Source organism: Gossypium hirsutum, chromosome A06 (assembly GCF_007990345.1).
Source record: "Gossypium hirsutum isolate 1008001.06 chromosome A06, Gossypium_hirsutum_v2.1, whole genome shotgun sequence".
NCBI lineage: Eukaryota > Viridiplantae > Streptophyta > Magnoliopsida > Malvales > Malvaceae > Gossypium > Gossypium hirsutum.
The window spans coordinates 45787979-45800848 of NC_053429.1; the positions used below are offsets into that span (position 1 = coordinate 45787979).

Consider the following 12870-nt stretch of genomic DNA (forward strand, 5'->3'; position numbering starts at 1 on the left):
ATATATGCAAATACGTGTGATTAGAAACACATTCGTCAAATAATGGCTTCTCATACTTAAATGATGTATCATTTTAAGCTCACAATCTTGCCCTTCACTTCTTTTATACATACTTACTACATCTCATCGCATACTATGGTTTTATTTAAGAGTTTAGTATACATACCTGTAATTACCCTTACAATACTCAACTTCATTCTCTCTATTGACATACCTTATTGGAATTATCACCAACCCATTCATCGAGTTACCCATTAAACACTTGGAAATACCAATGGATACATGGATAGTTTACTCCTAAGAGCTATACAAGTAGCCAAGGCTACCACATACTTTGTAATACTTGCATAATTGAGCTATTCACGAGTCTTTTTACCAAGTCAATAGTTGGACCCCATAGCTTTGTCATGTAATGCGCTTTCATTGAGCTACTCAAGAGTTTGCACACAAAGTCAGTACCCAGGCCCACATTACATATTTCACTTTTCTCATGAACTCAGACTCAACTAATGAGTTCAGACCACTCAATTGCTCATGACTCACCTTTTGTATCCCATATTACTTCCGAGGTTCAACATTATTTCGTATCTAACCTAATGTTGTTGCACTTGTTCATAATGTAAGTTACTCTTGTATCGCATTATTTATACTTTCATGGTATTGAGTAAGATTATGACACCCCATAAAAATAAAACATTTAAAAGTACGCTACAATGACACATTATTTACATATTTACTTACCTTGGTGCAAAATGATGGGAATGAGCTTAATCCTCGTAAACTTTGTTCTTTCCCTGGTCAAGACCCGAATTACGTTTCTCTTGATCTAAAATGCTAAAAATTAGCTTATTTAATACACAAATCATTTAATTCAACGTAAGACTCATACTTAGGTAAAATGACCATTTTGCGCTTAGACTTTCACAGAATGTCCATTTTACCCTTAGACCCAAAAATCGAGTTTTATCACATTTTCTCATTAACAATGCCTAGCCAAATACTTTTTATACTAGGAGTAGCCCAAAATTCTCATTATATCATACATTTATCACCTATTCTACAACTTACGCAAAATGACCCTTTTTAGGGTTTTTATGAGAAATCTTTTCACAAAAGTTGTTTATTTCACAACCATGGTTTATTTTCTTCCATAAAATTTCAGAACACAACATGAAATCTTTCATGGTAAAACCCTAGGCTTTCAACATTTTTGCAAAATAGTCCCCTCATTTGAAAGCTCATCTACAAGGGTTCTAAAAGTACAAAAATCATCAAGAAATATCATCAAAATCACTTACTTGAGAGGGTTGCAAGTTGTTGACATTTTGAAGCTCATAAACCCCTAACATGGCTGAAATTTTGGTGGTTTAGAGAAGAAGAGAAAAAAGATGACAACTTTTCTTTTATTTTACTCAAATATCTCATGTAATCAAATACCAACCCTACTACATTTTTGACTTTTTAACTCTCATTGTCTCTATGGCCGGCCATGCCATAGATAAGGGCTTATTTGCTCCTTAAAAACCCTTAATTTTGGCTCTCTAGCTATTTGGTATGTCTATAAAGTGAAATTGAACTTTTATCCTTTATGCAATTTAGTCCTTTTTCGCAATTGAGCTCTCAAACGCTAAAATTTATTCACCAAATTTTTCATGCACTTTTATAATCATGCCATCACAGATAAAATAATATTAAAATAATTTCTTCGACTTCAAAATAGTGGTTCCAAAACCACTGGTCTGACTAGGCCCAAAATCGGGCTGTTACATTCCTCGTAAGATAAGTTGTGTAACGCCCTCACCCGACCTGGTTCACCTACTCCGGGTTTTAGGTATTACTAAATAGAAATCTTAGAAAAATTCTCAAAACAATTGAAAAAAACTCTTTATTGCAGACATTTCTTATATAATTTGATTAAAAACTCTGTATCAAAAGAAAAAGGGAAGTATTTGCAATAACATATTGTAACGGTCTTGCTAATTTACATTTTTTTATTACAACTTATAAGTGTGATAAGTCAGACTCTAAACGCGTAGTCTTTCTAGACATCAATTCTTCCTACACACCAACTGTATGCATAGTATCCCCACTGGCTACTACTCTGGCACATTCCTGGCATCGTCTCCTCAAGTACTTACACTGACGTAGCAATACCTAAAACATAAATATAACACTAGTAAGTTCAAAGGAAATTAGTGAGTTATGAACACAACTTACCTTTTTAACTTTTCTTTATAAGTTTTTCATTTTGAATATTTGGACTTTCCACATCTATCTTTGGCTAATACCTTTACATTGCCAGTTGCACATTACCGTAATTACACGCCACTTACAATTCGTACTGAATTCTTATTCATTAAAATACTTGGTTGACTTTAGGTCTTGACAGTTGGAACTACATTCTCTTTCTCTTCAAATAACTTCCAACAATGAATCTTGAATAGAAAATCATATACACTATCCCTGGCGGTTACCACTTACTGTTCATACTTTTGGCATATATCCATACTGATCTTACTAAGTCGAATTATAATTTAGATTATACCTTAATTCAACTTAAGGCATTCTCATATAATGAACAGATCAGATTCCATGAAAACCCAGAATAAGAGGTAATGCTATGCCAATACAATGAATATCAAGATCCAGAAGTCCACCTTATTAGTATGGTTACTCAAATTGGCGGACTTTTTCATTGAATATGCCCATGTACTAATCTGAGAGATAACCACGACAAATACCCTCTTCTAACATGTTGAATCATACTTCTTTTCAAGAACTTTTCTTAAAATTTAATTGATTTTATCACAAGACCTCTCACATTAGAGCTTTAGTCAGATCATATCCTTATCATAGACTTACCAGAATATGCCATTAAGGCCAAATAGAGTACACCGTAAAGGCGACATACAAATTACATCGCAAAGTTGACAAAATGCCTCAGAGGCCATATTAGAATACCACAAAGGTTAACAGAATGCCACAAAGGCCAAATTAGAATATACCCAAAGGCTAACAAAATGCCACAAAGGCAATATCAGCATACCACAAAGGCTAACAGAATGCCAAAAAGGCCATATTAGAATATACCCAAAGGCTAATAGAATGCCACAAAGGCCATATCAGAATACACCACAAAGGCTAGTAGAATGCCACCCGGACACCCCATAAATGCCATGTTTGCAATACGGATATTCTTAAACTCACATCACGTAAGGTTTGCCTATTGTCTCCTTTGGACATGCAGAGAACCCTAGTCGATAAATGTAAATTATTTTCCCTTTTCAAAATATGCCATGGCCATGGACTTTCTTCAGAACTTGAATTTCAGAATTTGTGTTTACTATCTCATCGGACATCGTATACCACAGTGATTAACCTACAACTCAACCTTACCACACTCAGATTCACCTCTAGTTTCCAAACACTTACCAATTATATATTACACATTCAAAGTAAACACACGTTCTGATTGACTAACTCATTTCTTAATCCAAAGCATACTTTATTACATGCTTCACACATATCAACATTATTATATCTCACAACATACATTCCAAGCACATACTCTTAGTTGCTTATCAGAATCACATACACCCATACACACAATTCAATATATTCTAGACTCACAAATACCTATTTCAAACATATATACTTATTTTCAAAATTATTCAAGTACCCATTATTATTTCTGGAACATCATTCACATAAGATTACTTAAAAAGAACTTATAGGAGTCAATATTAGAGATTTACCTAAAACTCACTTACAACAACTTCCAGCTTCAGACTTAGACATCCAATTCGAATAGCAGCAACAATTGCTTAAAGAACATGAATTCACCATTAAACTCATTTACAGATAGATTACTAACATTTCAACTACAGAGAATCCCCATGCAAGGTTTCTTATTGTATCTTACTGGAACGACGGAAATGTGCAAGTATACACAATCGCAACAAGTGATAAAGTGACAAGTAAATGTCAAGTTATAGTACCCACAGGGACTGTGAAAAGAATTAATTATGAATGTTATTTAAAACAGTTCGGTGAAGAAAAATATTTTGTTTGAAGAGGGTGATTAAAAACTAAGATTTTAAACTAAGTAAACTAAATAAATAAATCTCAAATGCACGATTTCAAAATACAATTTTAATCAAGATGACATAATTGTGTTAGATCTGTAACACCCCGTGCCCGAGACCATTGCCGGAGTCGAACACGAGGTGCTGACCGACTTAATTCATTTACTTGCACAGTTCATTTTAAAAATTTCAAGACAGCTGGCTAACTGTGTCACTGTCACCTTAAAAATCATATCTTGAGTTCCACAACTCGAAAATGAGTTTCGTGATTTTTCCCTGAAACTAGACTCATATATGCATCTACAAAGTTTTTTATATAATTTTTGGTCAGGTCAATTAGTACAGTTTATTAGTTAAAGTCTCCCATGTTACAGGGATCGACTACACTGACCTTTGCGCATTACGACTTGGATATCTCCCTGTACAGGGCTTCAATACTGATGCCGTTTGTTTCTATAGAAACTAGACTCAAAGAGGAATCTATACATATATGGCATGACTCCTAATTATATCTGGTTAATTTATAATGAATTTCCAAAGTCGGAACAGGGAATCCAGAAACTGTTCTGGCCCTGTTTCACGAAAACCTAAATATCTCTTAACATACAACTCATATGACCGTTTCGTTTCTTCCATATGAAATTAGATTCATCAAGGTTCATTTACATAATTTATTCACTATTTAATTCCATTCCTACTTTTTTAGTTATTTTTCACATCCACATCGCTGCTGCTGTCAGCATCTGCCTTTAAGATAGACTTTACCGATTTCATAGTTTCCATGATTCAATTAGCCCTTTTTTTTGCATACATAGCACAAAGTATAATCATGATTAACCATTCCAATGGCTAATCGTTTCCAAACATTTCCATACGTATTAGTGATCAACATACAAAACGATTATAGTACTATGCTAAATACGTATATAAGCCATTTTCGCATGGCTATCCAAATTTACACAAAATCCATGGGTACATGACCAACAACAAGAAGGGTAGTCCTATACATGCCATTTCAAAGTTCAACCAAAATTGTACCAAAAGGGGGCTTTGATAGTGTGGGAGACTTCGACTTCCAAAAATCCCGAGTCTGATAGCTGACGAGCCAAAATCTATAAAACAGAGAAACAAAGAAACGGAGTAAGCAATTTATGCTTAGCAAGTTTTGAGCAAGGGATTCCAGCACAACAAAAGTATAGCATTCATATAGCTAAACGGATAATTTCATATGCACAAATTCTCAATATCATACTTACTTCACATTACCAACCCTTATGTTCATACACAAAAGATCAACTTAGCCAAAGGCCGGTAGCTCATTTATCGACTGAGCGAATACAGATTTGTAAGGGATCAACTAATTCAAAGCACACACGAAACATACCTCATCGCTGGGATTTTACGAGCGTATTAATTTAAATTTTTACAGCAAGATCGCTCGTTCCCAAATCAAGCATCTTCGGGGTTTAGCCGGATATAACCACTCGCACAAGGCCTTCGGGTCTTAACCCGGATATGGTCACTAGCATAAATACCTTCGGGACTTAGCCCGGATATAGTCGCTAGCACAAATGCCTTCGGATCTTAGTCCGGATGTAGTCGCTTAGCACAAAAGCCTTCGGGACTTAGCCCGGATATCATTCGAGTAACCATGCACATATATCAATAAATCATGACACATTCATATTTCATTTTCATTACCAAAGCTCAAACACAAGACACTTATCACATTTACAATTTCAGCTCAATAGCCACATACAAGAGCATGATTTTGATTTACTTAAGACATAATCTAATCGAGTCATAATTTAAGTCCCATTACTCGAAAACTTACCTCGGATGTTGTCGAACGATTCCAATGGCTATTCGACCACTTTTTCCTTCCCTTTATCGGATTTAGTTCCCCTTTGCTCTTGAGCTTAATTTAACAAATAAATTGATTTAATCATTTGAGCATCGAAAAGAGGAACTCAAGGTACTTGGCCCACATATATTCATTAGACATTAAAGTCACATATGTACGGAATCATGAATCAAACTCAACACATTAGTTAATACTCTCCTTAGCCGAATTTTCTAAGTCAAGATAAAGCCTTCAATATGCTTACCTATGGCCGGACAACACATCAACCTATGTACTCATTCATGTGGCCGATTATGCATGTCTATGTTGAGGCCAATTATATACTCAATACCACACACAAATGGCATACCTTTTACTAACTAATGCATTACATATTATAACTCAATACGCATCCATCATGTACTCCATAACCGAAACACCATCATATGTAAATATATACCTTGAGATATTGTATATGTCATACCAATACGTCATGTGCAAACATATATATATATGTGCAAGAGCCGAATCTCAAAGTTGATTATAACTAAACATGAACATAAATCCAAAACACAAATCTTACCTACCATGCAATAAGCATAAATCATACTTATGGATATACCATGGCCGAATACATCACAACACCATACCATTTCAATTTTGGTCATGGTTAAACAAAGAACTTAATGTCTCACTCAAAAATGCTAAAAAGAAAATCCAAGAGTCATCAATCCACCATCACATGTATCATTAACAAGCTTCATATTTAGCATGCAATGGTATTAACACAAAATCCACCTAGGCCGAATATCATCCCCATGACATAGTAAAGATTTGAACCATGGGCTAATTAGAACTCGAGCTAGCAACTAAAACATGCATGAATCTCATGGCACAACCTCAAACATACCTTAATCTAGATACAAGTATGGCCAAACCTCCTCCTAATCCTCTTCCAAACCAAACATGAAGCAAGAACTCCTTCCTCCTTCCTTAGAATTTTCGGCCAAAAGAAATGAAAAAGGATGAACAAATTTTTTTTCTTTTCTTCAACTCACGGCAATGGGGGGCGGGGAACACTCACACACATTCTTTCTTTTTTCCATTTCTTTATTACCCATACTCCTTATTTTATTTTTCCTAACATACCTCACTAACATAACATGTTTGTGACATGTTTCCACTCATAGCATGGCCGACCACTACTAATTAGGGGGGAAATTTGACATGCAAGTCCTCCCTTTTTATTACATGCACTATTAGATCCTTATAAATTAGCCTATCACATTTCAAAAGTGTCACACAAATCCTACTAACTGAATTCACATGCAATCGACTAAATCGAAGCTTGAAATTTTCACACATTCATAATTACATATTCTAGACAATAAATATCACATTCAAACATTTCGGTGAATCGGTTTAGCAGTCCCGAAACCACTTCCCGACTAGGGTCAATTTTGGGCTGTCACAAGATCAATTACATTTTTTAACTTAGAAATATTAAACTCATGTTTATATTGTTACGAATAAATTCACAGAAACTCGATAATTTGCTAACTTATGAACATACTCACCTGCAAAAATCCATTCATCTCTTCACTATATCCCTATGTCAATTCAACCGATTAAACAAATCTTTAATAGGCAAATATGTTATTGCACATACATACTTATTAAATCGAAATAATCTCTTGTGCATATCCCTATGCAATTCAAATTATTAATTAAATCTAATAAGCACATAAAAGACTACGTGAGGTAACAAAGTATCCCTACCTTGAAACAGATTTTTCGCAATAATCTTGCAAGTTATGCAAGGAAAATGTATCGTCAGATACCGTTGCTTATTTAACCCTAAACTACCTTAGATGACTAAACATGCACTAATTAAGTACTGTGTCCATTAATTAAAATTTCAATCCGTTTAAATAATTAATTCATTAGCTACTTCACAATTGTAATGCAAGAATAACTTAGCCATGATTTTACTTAATCAAGCATCTTACCGAGGCCTATAACAACATAAACACAATTTTAACAATTTTAGCAAACAAAACGCAATCAACCTAACACGAATTAAATTCAAGCTAAATTGATTAAATTAACCATTCCAACAACATAAATATTCATAGATATGTTCATCAACAACAACAAAAAGTAAAGAGGTAGGGAACAAGAATCAAATTTGGTGTTTTTCTGTGGCTTGACTAGTTTGCTCCGTTCTTCCTTCTCCATTGTCCTCGTCGACCAAGGCTGCTATGAACACTTAATTGTTGCTCCAAATGGCTGATGAATGCCCCTTTTCCAAGAGGAGAAATCGGCAAGAGAGCAAGGGAATTTGGAATGGAAAAGAAGAGAGAAAGTGGAGAGAAGAGAAAAAAGATGTGAATGCTTGAGATGTGTTTCAAATTACCAGGCTAAGTGGGTTTTTATAGCTGAAGAGGGCTGCTAAAAATAGCTAAAATTATCAGCCAAAGAGCCTTCCCTTGGCCGGCCACACATGTGGCAAGGTTGATACTATCAACTTTGCTAATTTAGGCTTGGGGCAAATTTATAAAGCAACCAATTGTAGAGGGGTTTGTTTGCAACTTGAACAAGTCTTCAAGGGCCTCTTTGCAAGGTAAATAATCAGCCAATAAGCTGATTTGGATCAACATATGGACGGTTTTAGGCTGTCCACTTCTTGGTCGGTTCTATTATTCGGTTCGGCTCAACTAGACCACTTTTTAATAATTAATTAATAATAATTTATTTATTCGAAATTAAATTGGATATAAAATAAAATTAATTATATCATGAATTAATACACATAATTGAACCGACTTAGGCTAAAAATTAGTTCGCCTTGATACTTCCAATTGCTTCTCGATTTTGAACTTCTAGCAATGTTTACCGAGCCAATTTCACCCTTTGTGCAAATCTGTTGAAAATAATCAAAATTTATTATAAATTTAATTAGAATTCATTATGTTAATAATTTAAGTACAAAATAATTATTTTATAAATTTATATATTTTTCTATAAAAATTTTACCGAAACTGTATGAATTTGAGTTAAAAAGGCATGAAAAAGTGTGTATATTTTTTTGCTTCCACTTACTACCCATAGACTTCATATTCTTACTATTAACATGCAAAGTTGTCAGACTTACCAAGAGATATAACACTTCTGTATTTTCCAAGAATTCTTAGCTTCCAATTTACGTATGAAGTGTACCCAACAATAAAATTTTAGTACTTAAGAAAAAGAAAGAATTAAAGAATTACTCTGAAGGAAGAGGAAAACCTTCACACGAGCTTTTCTCACACATATATATCTACTTTGGTTTAGAGGAACTTTACAAGTGTCTTGAAATTTCAGAATATGCCTTTCATAATGGACTACAAAATCCAAAGGAAACATAAATGAAAGTATTTTTGATATGTCATTTGTCCAATCAGTTTAGTTGGTTTATAACCAAATTAGGTTACTAAGACTAACCCTTCACAGTATTTAAACAAACTAGGCATAATATAGCTTTGGTGGTTACCTATACAAAGCTTACTTTTCCCTTTTTATTGAACTCTTTCATTTACTTAAGAACACATCGAAGACCAAATCCTAATATACTTCCTTTAATAGATACTTAATTTGCCAAAAACATTAATTTTTCAAATGCTATAATTTGGCAAACTAACTTCCGGAGTGTGCCATAATAAACATATTCTTGTCTACACGCCTAAAATTCGGGTAATCCAGATTTGGGTGTGACAACCTGGAAACACAAAATATATAGACTTTTCAGCTCCTTTTTAGCTTTAATTCATGCAGTTTCATAGTAATTTTTGTCAAAATTCATATTTTAATTAAAAAATAATTAAATTGCACTCAATTTATGAACATATTGATTTTTAATTATTTTTATAATAAATTTACACAAATTTGATTTATTTTCGACAATTTTGCATAAAGGGTGAAAATTGGCTCGATAGTCACCTTGAGAAGCTTGACTCATTGAGGTAATTCTTTTCAAGTGACCCTGATTGAAGCTACTTATTTCTCCAGCAATGGACAGTTCATTAATAATTGTTGAAAATATTTTATAATTAATTTTAACCCGACACAAATTGAGTTAAAATTAATTACAAGCTTGATGAAGAGAGAAATAGGGTCCAATTGTGCTAAGTGAAGAGGACTGATCCACCAAGAAATTGGCAGCCCAAATTGTCCCATGTAGCACACCCAATCAGCTATTTTAGTTGATTTTTATAATTACAAATCAGCCCTTGAACTTGCCCTTAATTTCATTCAAATCCTTCCTCTTTCCAAGCTTGTTATTTTTAGCCACAAGTTAAAAATAGCAAATTCAAGTCAAACCATCCCTCATGCCATGCATGGCTAGCCAAGGGAAGAGGAAATGGCTGCTATTTTTAGCAGCCATCTCCACATATAAAAACCCCATTCACTCCCTCATTTCTCATCCCTCACTTCTCACATCTTTCTCCCTTCTAGTTGCTTTTCAATTCCCTTCTTCCCTTGCTGATTTCCCATCTTGAAAAAGAGCTTGCATGCCTCTTGGAGTAGCAGCAATCGGGTATTTGTGAAGGCCTTGGATCAACAAAACAAGCAGGTAAGAGAAGAGCGTACTAGTCTAGTTTCAAAAAATCACCGAGATTTGTTCTTCTAGTTCCCTTCTGTTAAACTTTGTTTTAAGTTTTGCTTTGATCATTAACATTAATATTTGTGTTGTTCTTCATTTAAAATGACTTAAATTCCTTTTGTGTTAGATTAATTGCATTCTGTTCACTTAGATTATTAAAAATGTGTTTGTGTTGTTATTAAGTTTCAATAAATTGTTCAGTTAAATAAAAACATGCTTATGTTATGCTTGCATTTTAATTGTAAGGTAACAATTGAATTAATTATTTAAATGGGTTGAAATTGTAATTAATGGACACAATATTTAATTGGTGCATGTTCAATTTTCTAAGGTAGCTGAGGATTAAATTAGCGACGGTATTAAACAATACATTAGCCTTGCATAACTTGCAAGATTATTGTGATTAAATTGTTTCAATATAGAGATATATTTTTACTTCACTTAATCTTTTACTTGCTTATTAAAATTCGATTAACCGATTGAATTGACAAAAAGATATGGTCAAGAAATTAATAGGTTCTAATAGGTAAGTATGTGCATTAGTTAATAATTTACCGAGTTGCCATGAAATTATTCATAACAACATGAACAAAACTTTAATTATTCTAAATTAAAAAATAAAATTGATCTAACACATTTATTTCATATTGATTAAACTCATCTTTTAGAAATCGTGCATTGGAATATCTTTACTTTTTATTTTTTTTCTTAGTTAAATTACTTAGTTGATTTTAAGTTTTTACAAAACCTTTTTAAACCAATATATTTTCAAACACCAAATTGTTTAATTTTTCATTTCATGAATAATTTCTTTCGTAGTCCTTGTGGGTACGATAACTCGACGTTATTTGCCACTTTATTACTTACTGCGGTTATGTACACTTGCACATTTTGCTGTTCCAAGTTTTGTTAACGTTTCCAGGGACTATTTTTAAAGATATTATTTGTAAAATTGTTAATTTTGCATTTTTTATTTTTCTATTTAATTTCGATTTAATTTTTTTTTGTGATTGTTTTAGATGTTTATGAGTATTGATAAAATTATCAACTTACCCATCGTAGATCCTGAAATAGATAGGACTTTCCGACAAAGAAGAAGAATAGCAGCTCAGAGAAGGACCGAAGAGATGAACCTTGAGAACCAAAACCAGGGGAATGGAGATAAGGATCGAGCCTTAAGACAATATCTCATGCCATTGTTTCATGGGCTTAATTTGGGTATTAGGAGACCTGAAATCGAGGCATAAAAATTCAAGATGAATCCAATCATGTTCTAGACGCTTCAAATAGTGGGCCAATTTAGAAGAATATCGATAGGAGATCCTCACCTTCACCTTTAGATTATTTATGGGGGCGAGTGATTCCTTCAAGTTAGCTGGAGTACTCGAAGATGCACTATGATTAATTTGTTCCCATATTCACTAAGGGACAAAGCTCAAGCCTGCTTGAACTCATTACCACCAGATTCTATCAGCACATGGTAAGAGTTAGCAGAACGCTTCGTTATGAAGTACTTCCCACCTAGAAAGAATACTAAGTTGCGAAATGAGATCATTACCTTCCAATAGATGGATGACGAATCCTTGTATGAGGTGTGAGAAAGATTTAAAGAACTATTATGAAGATGCCCTCATCATGGAATCCTGTATTGACTCCAATTAGAGACGTTCTATAATGGTCTCAATGCTCACATGAGAATGGTAGTAGACACTTTTGCTAATGGTGTTCGCTTTACTAAGTTTTTTAATGAGGATTATGAAATCATTGAGAGAATTTATCACAACAATTAGCAATGGCCAACCAATTGAGCAACATCAAGAAGATGAGTCACAGGAATACATAAAGTAAATGCTCTCACTTCACTCAGATCTCAAGTATCTTCGATATCCTCATGCTTAAAAACTTTACTACTAATGGGTTTAATAATTTTGTAGCTTAGTCACCGGATCAATTCGAAAATGTAGCATGTGTTTATTGTGGGGAAAGGAACTTGTTTGAAGAATGCCCATCAAATCTAGAATTCGTGTACTACATGGGTAAGTAGAACCAAAATTGAGTTAGGCAAGGACCACAGTCCAATTTTTATAACCCATCTTGGAAAAACCACCCAAAATTCTCTTGGAGTAACTGTAACACCCTTAACCCGTATCCATTGCCGAAGTAGGGTTACGAGGCATTACCGAACAATATACAACATTTAGCTTACATTTATTAACCTCAAGCTTTCATTCTCATATATCATTCAAAACAATCACATTGTCCCTTATAAGGGCCTACGAGGCATTAATCATGCTTTAGAA

At 33.8% G+C, this 12870-nt stretch overlaps 1 non-coding gene across 1 annotated transcript; it reads right to left on the reverse strand.

The window, feature by feature from the left end:
• Positions 1 to 12106: 12106 nt before the first annotated feature.
• LOC121230987 (small nucleolar RNA R71) lies at positions 12107 to 12212 on the reverse strand. The gene has a single exon (XR_005929057.1). It is a non-coding gene; the product is annotated as a small nucleolar RNA R71 (small nucleolar RNA).
• Positions 12213 to 12870: the final 658 nt, after the last annotated feature.